Raw genomic sequence first — 12,542 nt, 5'->3', positions numbered from 1 at the left:
TGTCCTCCATGACATTCATCTAATTAGATTAGAACAGAACAACAGTGATTAATATCTCTGGTTTACATCCCAAAATATATTGCGTTCATTGTTTTCACAGCCCTTTATATAATGAGAATAAGGACAGGTGTCACATGATAGGTAAACACGTTTGGAGAATTTGACATAGTGGTTCCCATCTTGACTTCTTTGACAAATGCTATACATCAGGAGAAAAATGCAGTTTAAAGCCATTTTGACTGTGACCCTATGAATGAACCTGCTATTCAACATGTTTGGCTTGCAGTATGTTTGGCTTGGAGTCTTGCATCAGCAGTTATCTGGCTGCTGTGATGACAGTAATACTGGAGGTCCATGGTACCTCAGGATGTCGACCACAGGATATAGAGTTAGTATTTTGTCAGGCCTTATCTATTCTGATTTGCCAATGTCCCCCTTTCTGAGAATATGGAGACACCAACAAAACACCAACTGTTTGGTTGAACCTCACAAAGCAATCGGTCTATGAAGGAACAATATATTTTTCTCATGCTATTTTGACTATCAGGGATTCAACAGTCTTAGTCAAGGGTTTCATAAAATTGTTTTTATTTTATCAGGTACTTTTTCATACAGTATAGGAACTGTTGTCACTCACACATACACACACCCACATATTTGTTTATATGGTGTATGGCGGACGTGGGACCAAGTCATTGTTTTACAAGTCACAAGTAATTCTCAAGTCTTAGCACTCAAGTCCCAAGTCAAGACAGGCAAGTATCAAGTCAAGTCTCAAGTCCTAAACTTTGAGTTTCGATAATGTGCTCTTCACCAAATGTAATACCATTTCATATTTTTAACAAGAGCAATAGTATATTACATTTACGCAAATAATGAATGCTTTTAAAAATATCTATATATTTATTTCCAAATAAACCTTATATTTCCCTGGAAATACATGGGTAGCCATGAGAAAGACACACCCCAATAGTGATCGACTATCGAGGAACGCTATGGGGCGCAATCGGGTGATGTAGGCTTGTACACAATTGCCCAACCTTAACACACACACACACACACTCTCTCTATGTGGTTACAGTAGGTTAACGTATGTCAATGGTTTTAGGAACAGCAGTAACATCAGGCAGGATTTAGGCTACCAACTGCCTAGCCAGTAGTAGCTCAATCTTGGGTGCAATGATCACGTTCCAGCACTGACTGACTGTGTGGAGGCTCATTGATTTAACTTTACGTTAGCCTACATGTTACACCAGTAAAGTAATAAAATATATAGCTGTTGGCAAAATAAGCCACGATTTACAGTTCTTCGTGCAGCTTCAAATGTCGAACAAAGTTGGAAATTGTTGCGCCTCTGTCCATAATTTTCTTCCCGCATGTTTTGCAAGTTGCAATCCATTTTTTGTTGATACAGCGTCGTCTTTATATCCGAAAATAATACTTTTGGGTATCATCATTCCAAGGTCTCCATCTGAATTCACCCGCCGACGTTCCTCTGCACTGCCATGCACAACTTTTTCTCAGCTGGCACAATTTGATTGGCTGCTCTCCGATTCAAACTAATCCGTTAACTTCTTATGACTGGGGCAGTATTGAGTAGCTTGGATAAATAAGGTGCCCAGAGTAAACTGCCTGCTACTCAGGCCCAGTTGCTAATATATGCATATTATTAGTAGATTTGGATAGGACACACTCTGAAGTTTCTAAAACTGTTTGAATGATGTCTGTGAGTATAACAGAACTCATGTGGCAGGCAAAAACCTGAGAAAAAATCCAACCAGGAAGTGGGAAATCTGAGGTTTGTAGTTTTTCAACTCTTTGCCTATCAAGATACAGTGGCAATTTGGTCATATTGCACTTCCTAAGGCTTCCACTAGATGTCAACAGTTTTTAGAACCTTGTTTGATGCTTCTACTGTGAAGGAGGGGGGAATGAGTCAGGGGTCTGCCAGAGTGGCATGAGCTGATCACGCATGCTCACGTGAGAGCGATCTGCGTTCCATCGCATTTCTACAGACAAAGGAATTCTCCGGTTGGAACATTATTGAAGATTTATGATGAAAACATCCTAAAGATTGATTCTATACTTCGTTTGACATGTTTCTACGAACTGTAATATGACTTTTCGTCTGAACTTTCGCCTGGACTTGCCTGCGCCTCGTGAGCTTGAATTGTGTACAAAACGCACAAGCAAAAAGGAGGTATTTGGACATAAATTATGGACTTTATCGAACAAATCAAAAATGTATTGTGGAACTGGGATTCCTGGGAGTGCATTCTGATGAAGATCATCAAAGGTAAGTGAATATTTATAATGCTATTTCTGACTTCTGTTGACTCCACAACATGGCAGATATCTGTATGGCTTGCTTTGTTGTCTGAGCGCTGTACTCAGAGTATTGCATGGTGTGCTTTATCGGTAAAGCTTTTTTGAAATCTGACACAGCGGTTGCATTAAATGAAGAGCTTTTTTTTAATAGCATAATTTTTAATATTTGGGCTTGGGGAGGGTATCAAGTCAGGTCGAGTCATAAGACTCAAGTCCAAGTCAAGTTACGAGTCATTGGTGTTAAAGTCAAAGTCGAGTTGCAGGTCATCATATTTGTGACTCGAGTCTGACTCGAGTCCAAGTCATGTGACTCAAGTCCACACCTCTGGTTTATGGGGTCAATCAGTTTATAACATGGTTTATGGAGACCCACCTTTCTCATGGTACTATCAATGAAATAAAAACATTTATGGACAATATGTAGAAGACACACACACACACACATTTGATTTGATATCCTTCTCGTCACTCATACTCTTGAGGGCTGGATGAAGGTCAACTTCAACCTGAAAACCAAACACATATTGTCCACATACACGCTCAGGTTGTACAACACTTTTTTAAAACAAGTGTCAAATGCTTTGTATATCAGTTGTACAACCTGAGAGTGTACGGGACATTAAGGAAAAAAAGACACAGACTATGTCACACCCTGATATGTTTCACCTGTCTTTGTGCAGGTGTTGCCCATCTCCACCCCCCTCCAGGTGTTGCCCATCTTCCTCATTATCCCCTGTGTATTTATACCTGTGTTCTCTGGTTGTCTGTTGCCAGTTAATTTTGTTCGTCAAGCCTATCAAGCGTTTCCCCCTGAATCGTGATAGCGTATTCAAGCTGTAATTTCAATAAGCTTGACATAGAATGACCAGGTGAATCCAGGTGAAAGCTATGATCCCATATTGATGTCACTGGTTAAATCCACTTCAATCAGTGTAGATGAAGGGGAGAAGACAGGTTAACAAATCATTTTTAAGCCTTGAGACAATGAAACATGAATTGTATGTGTGTCATTCAGAGGGTGAATGGGCAAGACAAAATATGTAAGTACCTTTGAACGGGGTATGGTAGTAGGTACCAGGGACACTGGTGTGTGTCAAGAACTGCAACGCTGCTGGGTTTTTCCACACTCAACAGTTTCCCGTGTATATTAGGAATGGTCCACCGTCCAAAGGTTATCCAGCATCCCTGTGGAAAGCTTTTGACGAATTGAGGGGGGGAGAGACATATGACTTACTTTTATTTTAGCTCTTAGTGGAGCACAGGGCCTCAACAGCATTGACGGTTCAGCCCACAGTGTCATAGAGACACGTGACGCATGCTGCCCCACCACGACAGCATACAGTCAGGTCCAGTGGCGATTTTAGCATGTAAATCTTGGTGGGGAAAATAATACATGTGGGATGCATACGAGCAAAGCCACAACACTGAACAATACATTGATTGCACTATACCACTGCTACACCTGGCTATCAGCGGAGCCTTGTCTGGCAGTGAAACAATTCATTCAGCCTCATTTACTGCCTTCAAAAAAACATAGCTGACATGGCTGACTTGCTTAAACAATTGTGGTTTCTACTGACAATTGAGATGCACAAACTATGGCATAAGGGGATGACAAGTCGATAAGAGGCAATCCGTAATTTTGATTAAGACATTAATGAGCGATGAGCGAGCTAGGATGGACATAGTCAACATAACTATTTGTTCAGCACTTTTGAAATGTACAGCAACAGAATTCAGAACATGGGCCGTTCTTAGTGTTCTCCCTGTACACCAAATCAGAACCGTAGGATAAATACAAGGGGCATATAAGCAGACAATGAAAGCTCTTACAATATTCAATGATTACATTTCTCAAAAACAGGTTATAGGCTACATGTGCACCACCAAGTCAGAACAGTAGGTGAAATTAAGAGGTGAAAATAGACCAAATTATTAGGGTGAGGCACATGGGCTACTAACAGCTTACTACACAACTGTCACATTCGGCGAAATGATTGGACCAAGGCGCAGTGTGCGTAGAGTTCCACATATTTTAATACATTGAAACTCACCAATCAAAACAAGCACAAATGAAACGTGACGTTCTGTGCTGCTCAGAGGCAGCTACACAAACACAAGATCCCACAAAGCACAAAGGGAAATGGCTGCCTAAATATGATCACCAATCAGAGACAACGATAAACAGCTGCCTCTGATTGGGAAACATACCAGGCCAACATAGATGATTAAACACCTAGATAACCCACCCTAGTCATTGTCACGCCTCAACCACCATAGAGAATAAACAGCTCTCTATGGTCAGGGCGTGACAACAAAATACACTTAGTATTACTTTCTTAGCTACAGTATTCATATCTCCCTGGCATATTACGTCATTTATTCAGCAGTATACAAGACATTTTAGGACTTACTTTGTTGTGCTGTGCTCAGTTGAACAGTTCCTTTGTGACCACATTTTGTCATCAGACTTTGTCATCATTCTCTGCTTTCAAGACAAATGGGAACTCAACAAAAAAAAGGTTGAGTCATGATGATGTCAGTGATCTTCAGGTCGTAACACTAGAAAGAGGCCCGAGTTCCCAATTTATAATTCCAAGTTGGATGAAAGTTCAAAATGTATTTTCCCAGTCGTAGCTCGTTTTTCCCGAGTTCCCAGTTGTCTTGAACTCACTAAAGACGGTTTTGCAGTTCCGAGTTAACAGTTGTTTTGGGCGCGGCACAAATCATGCTTCATTGACAGCATGGCCAATGTTAAATGTTTATAATTTTAAACTAGAAAAAGAGACCCTTAATCTTATGCTTGGGATCACACAGCCACAGCCACTCCACTGAATAGCAGGCTAATGATTGCTTTGCAATGCTTGCAGTTAGCCACTGATTCCTTCCAAAACACTCATTGTTGAATTAGCTATTTCCAACTTGTAATGTTTATGTCTAATGGCCGATGAGCACCGATACGTTTTATCTATAATTTCTCTTCATATGACAAAGATTAAAAAGGATTTGACAGTAGATTGTCGACCTGATTCATGATGATGACTGCTAGCTAAGAGTTTGAAAGTATGATGTTGACATGATCTACTGTAGATATAATGTGATTTGACGTCATTTTATCTGTGGCCAATGACCTTGAGCCTTCTTGGATGGGCACTTCGAATATAACTATGGCAGCACCCAAGGGGCTAGAATTTTCGATGTAGTGTCCCCATGAGTGACAGAACACTGAGCCAATCACAGCACAACGCTCAGTATTTCCTCTTGGCTTGCCCCACCACCACAGAAAGCACTGAGCTAGGCTGAAACAATTGCATTTTGGAGCTGCCTTACTCAAGAAAACAAAAAAGAGACCATATTTGTATGCGGCTTTATTAACTCAATGATATACACTATCGTTCAAAAGTTTGGGGTCACTTAGAAATGTCCTTGTTTTTTTAAATAAAGCACATTTTTGTCCATTAAAATAACAGAAATACAGTGTAGACATTGTTAATGTTTTAAATGACTATTGTAGCTGGGAACGGCTGATTTTTAATGGAATATCTACATAGGCGTACAGAGGCCCATTATCAGCAACCATCACTCCTGTGATCCAATGGCACGTTGTGTCTAGCTAATCAAAGTTTATCATTTTAAAAGGCTAATTGATCATTAGAAAACCCTTTTGCAATAATGTTAGCACAGCTGAAAACTGCTGTGCTAATTAAAGAAGCAATAAAACTGGCCTTCTTTAGACTAGTTGAGTATCTGGAGCATCAGCGTTAGTTGGTTTAATTAAAAGCTCAAAATGGCCAGAAACAAAGAACTTTCTTCTGAAACTCGTCAGTCTATTCTTGTTCTGAGAAATGAAGGCTATTCCATGGGAGAAATTGCCAAGAAACTGAAGATCTCATACAACGCTGTGTACTATTCCCTTCACAGAACAGCGCAAACTGGCTCTAACCAGACTAGAAAGAGGAGTGGGAGACCCCAGTGCACAACTGAGCAAGAGGACAAGTACATTAATGTGTCTAGTTTGAGAAACAGACGCCTCACAAGTCCTCAACTGGCGGCTTTATTAAATAGTACCCGCAAACCACCAATCTCAACGTCAACAGTGAAGAGGTGACTCCGGGATGCTGGCATATCTGTGTTCTTTTGCCCATCTTAATCTTTTCTTTTTTATTGGCCTGTCTGTGTTCTTTTGCCCATCTTAATCTTTTCTTTTTTATTGGCCAGTCTGAGATATGGCTTTTTCTTTGCAACTCTGCCTAGAAGGCCAGCATCCCGGAGTCGCCCATTCTCTGTTGATGTTGAGACTGGTGTCATTTCTAAACTTTATTAGGGTAATATCAAAATTACATTAAGCCATTGTTTTTATGGAAAATATGAGCATGATATTATGTTGCAGCAAACACATTTGGAACTTAATTTGGCCAAAGAAAATGACTCACATAATTAAACAAAGCACTGGCCAACTGGTTTAAACCTTTACAAAAGTTTTGAACAAGCTATATTGCAGCAATTACAAAGAAATGCTAGTGCCTACCATACCCACCAAATTACATACATTTTACAAAAGTCCTACTTATGACATATCTTAAATTAAATACGATTGAACTTAATTTAGCCAACAAAAATGTCTCAGCAGAATGAAACACAACACATTTTGCATACCTTAAGAACTGGTTAAGATAATAAATAGGCCTACAATAATAGCAATGATATACGATAATAATAATAACAAAACAAATTATTACAAACACGAAAGAATAAATAAATGAAGTTCCCAAATTGCATCCTACCTGAATAGCGAATTGCAAAAAAAATAAATATATATTCTGCTAATGCCTTCTATCATGTAAATAACATTGAATTGCAAGAATTCCAGCACCCCCAACTCAAAACATCTTCCCGTGGCTATGCCCTGGACTGAAGAGGCAGACAAATAGGAGAAATGTGGTGGACCCTCTGTTAAACTACATATTTCTGTCACGACTTCCACCGAAGTTGTTCCCTCTCCTTGCGCCTGACTCCTTCGCTATCTTTTAGATAGACTCTGACAATTTCTCAAGGTAGGAATATTGCAAAAATATGATCAATGTCTCATTCGAGAGAATACAACCTCCCGCGTTATGACATTGGTCAGTATTGAAATCTGACATGTATGATAAACGTGTTCGCGATCCAAAAGTCGTATTCCTATTAACTGAGAGTGGCTTTATCCCAATGCTACACCATACCAGTTTATGTCTGCTTGAACGACAATAGCTCAGTTACACATTAAAATATAAAATGACCCCAGGAATTGATAGAACATCGCTCAGAGATGCACAAAAACAATATAACAATCAAAATGGATGAACCTTTCCTTTAACCTCTATTTAGGAGGAATAGATGAGGATCTTCTTCATTATTTATCTAGTCATTCATTAGCTATTATTACCATCAGAATATCCCAATAATTAAAAAGGCCAGCTTCTACATTCTTGTACCTTTTTTTCATTACCATTATAAGCATCTGTTGTGTCTGTAGGTTTGAGTAAATTTAGTGGAGGGTAAACACAAGTGAACACAGTTTTCCCAAAATTGTTTTTGCCATGTAATAAAGGGACCAGCGCTTTGAAGTCCACCCATAGACTTAGATAGACATCGTTTCATTGTATCTGTCTGTCCCATTATGGGGTCAGCATGCTCTTCTGGGGTCAGCATGCTCATGCTCTCTATTACGGGCAGCATGCTCTTGAGGCATCTTAATTTTGAAGTAGTCAATTTTCTTCTTCTACTACTTCTATGAGATGGAAAGCAAACCTGCAGTGTATTGTTTTAAAGGTATAAAGCAAAATGTTGCAGATTTACTGCCACTTGCAGTTATGGAATGTTTACTCATGAGTATAATACATTTGGGAAATAAAGACTCAAAATGTTTTCCCATGGTGCCCCGACTTCCTAGTTAATTAAAGTTTACATGATTAGTTTAATCACGTGAGGAATAATTACACATAGAGAATTGATTTGATAATATAACAGTCTTCACATTTAATGATAGTCACACTACGACACATAGCTGGGGCACCATAAGCCACTTTGTTCTATTCCTTCAGGCTACTATCTCTATCTAGAGTCACACACACACCACATCTTATCTATGAATGCAGGCTCAGTCAGACCGGAGACATATGTCTCACATGCACATGCAATCATAGAATGGAATGTGGCTGTAAAATATTTTATCACCAAGCCATCACTTAATCAGTTGCCAACCCAAGCTTCAAAAGACTCCTCTCAGTTCACTCAGAATGAAGAGAGAGAGCTCTAAGACCCCTACTCTATGTTACATGGAATGACGCTGGAGAGACGAAGCAGGTACGGAGAGTCAAACATTTAATAAAGAACGGACATGGAATGAGACAGGAACAGCGTCAGCAAAACAGGTAACACAAACAAAAGACAATCAATACAGCAGCGGGGAACAGAGCAAGGGAACTGACAAATATAGGGGAGGAAATAAACAGATGAGTGAGTCCAGGTGAGTCCAATATCGCTGATGCACGTGATGAGGGAAGGCAGGCGTGCATAATGGGTGGAAGGAGTGCATGATGCAGGGCAGCCTGGCACCCTCAAGCGCCGGGGGGGGAACGGGAGCAGCCGTGACAGTACCCCCCTCTCTTGGGGTGCCACCCGGCGTTCCACCTGGGTGAACCGGCCGAGACATGGGCGCTGGGCAAGCCGGTTGGGGCGTGGGAGCCCAACGAACCGGCAGGAGCGTGAGAGCCTGGCGAGCCGGCTGAGGCATGGAAGCCAGACAATTCAACTGAGACAAGACGCCTGTCGATCCTGCTGCAGCGAGGGAGCCCGATGACCTGGTGGAGAGTGACGTGGAATGGGAAGCAGCCGAGCCAACCGAGGCAAGGAAACCTCTCGAGCCAGCCAGGGCGTGAAAGCCCGACGGGCTCAGTCAGACCGGAGACATATGTCTCACAAGCACCACTAATCATAGAATGGAATTTGTCTGTAAAGTTTTTTAGCACCAAGCCATCACTTAATCAGTTGCCAACCCAAGCTTCAAAAGAATCCCCTTAGTTCACTCAGAATGAAGAGAGAGAGTCCTAAGAACCCTTCTCTATCGCATGAAAACAACCTTTTGGTACAAAAACAGTATCATAACATAATCTTGTATTTTTGCTACCATAACCCCTTCAAATTGGTGGATTCCGTTCCTGACAGGTGTTCCTGACAGTTCGTCAAATTTCTGCCCATCTAGAGCTGCCCCGGTCAACTGTAAGTGCTGTTATTGTGAAGTGGAAACGTCTAGCAACAACAATAGGCCACACAAGCATACAGAATGTAACCGCCGAGTGCTGAAGCGAGTAAAAATCATCTGTCCTCGGTTACCCCCGTGCACAAAGTGAGGTCCATACAGAAATGATTTGTCGAGATCCGTGTGGAAGAACTTGACTGGCATGCACAGAGCCCTAACCTGTGACAGAGATGCTCCTGTTAGGCAGTGGTGATTGACGAGGCTTACAACCTGGTGATAGATGCCATTGTTGGCTTGCCATGTCATTTCAGCAATCCATGACACCCACCATCTCAGATTGTTCTGAAATTGTTTCTGTAGTTAGAAACAGATAAGATTAGGATTACTGCAACATTATTTTGTTGAAATATAATTTTACCTCTGAGAAATCTAGTTCATTGATTGCACCAAAATTGGCCTTTTTAATTTATAGGATTCATATAATTTCTATAAATATAGTACTGTCGGAGCGTAACTATCATTAAATGTGAAGACTGTTATATTATCAAATCAATTCCTTACGTGATTAAACTAATCATGTAAACTTTAATTAACTAGGAAGTCAGGGGCACCATGGGAAAATGTTTAAAGAGTCTCTATTTCCTGAATTAACTCTTCAGATATTTTCATTATCGATTACAGTCTTCTATTAATGTATTTTTACCTCATCAGTGTCATTCCTGAATGTCGCAAACCCTTGGATATCTGCACGAACCCTAACATAAATCATGAATCAGCAATATACAAATTTGCTTAATTATTTATTTATTAACTAACTAATCAATCACGGAATTACATAAACACACACATGATAGTTATACATTGGTTACTCACATGATACACTGAAAAGTCCCTAGTGGGCTAAACCGAAAAGACGGCTTGGTAGACAAAGGAAAGGGGTGGGGACAGTTCAAGAGCGGGAAACTCAGAGTAGACCCACGTACATACAGTTGACTACACTCATGGAAATGCTAATACTTTGAACATGCACAACCGCTCATTAAAAAATAAATGGCAATTTACATATTTACGAGTGTATGCCTTTGTTGTCTCTCTCTGTGATCGCCAATCCGTCTGCTGGATAGTCAGTCGACAGAAAGTCTCTGGTTTGTCCACCAGAGATCAAAGTCTTTCGTAGTCGTAGCTTGTTATAATGGATACGTCAGGCATATCATTCGGTTGTTCGATCAGTTGCGTTTACCAGACTAAAGTACTTAAACAGCTGCAGACTGAATAATTGGTCTTTAGTTTGTAGATTTCTTAGCCATTTCAGCATGGGTCTCTGGTCCTGTCCTTTGGTAGAGTTGTAGTTTAAACCATTTTGCAACATCTGGCTCACGCCTTAGTTTGCTTGGTCTATAGAATCAAATCAAATCAAATGTTATTTGTCATGTGCCGAATACAACAGGTGTAGACCTTACTTACAAGCCCTTAACCAACAATACAGTTTTAAGAAAATAACAAACAAAAAAGTAAGAGATAAGAATAGCAAATAATTAAAGAGCAGCAGTAAATAACAATAGCGGGGCTATATACAGGGGGTAACGGTACAGAGTCAACGTGCGAGGGCACAGGTGTCAAGGTAATTGAGGTAATATGTACATGTATGTAGAGTTATTTAAGTGACTATGCATAGATAATAACAGAGAGTAGCAGTAGCATAGAAGGGGGAGAAATCCAAATAGTCTGGGTAGCCATTTGATTATCTGTTCAGGAGTCTTATGGCTTGGGGGTAGAAGCTGTTTAGATGCCTCTTGGACCTAGACTTGGTACTCCGGTACCGCTTGCCGTGCGGTAGCAGAGAAAACAGTCTATGACTAGGGTGGCTGGAGTCTCTGACAATTTTTAGGGCCGTCCTCTGACACCGAATGGTATAGAGGTCCTGGATGGCCGGAACCTTGGCCCCGATGATGTACTGGGCCGTACGCACTACCCTCTGTAGTGCCTTGCGGTCGGAGGCTGAGCAGTTGCCATACCAGGCAGTGATGCAACCCGTCAGGATGCTCTTGATGGTGCAGCTGTAAAACCTTTTGATGATCTAATGACCCATGCCAAATCTTTTCAGTCTCCTGAGAGGGAATAGGCTTCGTCATGCCCTCTTCACGACTGTCTTGGTGTGCTTGGACCATGTTAGTCTGCTCCACTACAGCCCAGTCGATGAGAATGGGGGCGTGCACGTTATTCCTTTTCCTGTAGTCCACAATCATCTCGTTTGTCTTGATCACGTTGAGGGAGAGGTTGTTGTCCTTGCTCCACTCGGTCCTCCCTATAGGCTGACTCGTCGTTGTCGGTGATCAGGCCTACCACTGTTGTGTCGTTGTGTCAAACTTAATGATGGTGTTGGACTTGTGTTTGGCCATGCAGTCGTGGGTGAACAGGGAGTACAGGAGGGGACTGAGCACGCACCCCTGGGGAGCTCGAGTGTTGAGGATCAGTGTGGCAGATGTGTTGCTACCTACCCTCACCACCTGGGGGTGACCCGTCAGGAAGTCCAGGATCCAGTTGCAGAGGGAGGTGTTTAGTCCCAGAGTCCTTAACCTCTACCGACCACCAAACCCGGATCCGGGATCCCCCCCAGCATAATTGCTGACTAGCATAGCCTAGCCTAAAGTTACAGGGATATCATAAAAAAAATTGTTCATGAAATCACAAGTCCAAGACACCAAATGAAAGATACAGATCTTGTGATTCAAGCCGTCATCTCTGATTTGTAAAATGTTTTACAGGGAAGACAAAATATGTAAATCTATTAGCTAACCACTGTTAGCAAAAGACAACAATTTTTTTACTCCACCATTTTCTTACTGCATCAGTAGCTATCACCAATTCGGCTAAACTAAGATATTGATAGCCACTAACCAAGAAAAAACCTCATCAGATGACAGTCTGATAACATATTTATTGTATAGGATAGGTTTTGTTAGAAAAATGTGCA

This window comes from Salvelinus namaycush, chromosome 32 (assembly GCF_016432855.1).
Source record: "Salvelinus namaycush isolate Seneca chromosome 32, SaNama_1.0, whole genome shotgun sequence".
Taxonomy (NCBI): Eukaryota; Metazoa; Chordata; class Actinopteri; order Salmoniformes; family Salmonidae; genus Salvelinus; species Salvelinus namaycush.
The sequence above is the reverse complement of the archived record's forward strand: the minus strand, read 5'-3'. Positions refer to the sequence as shown.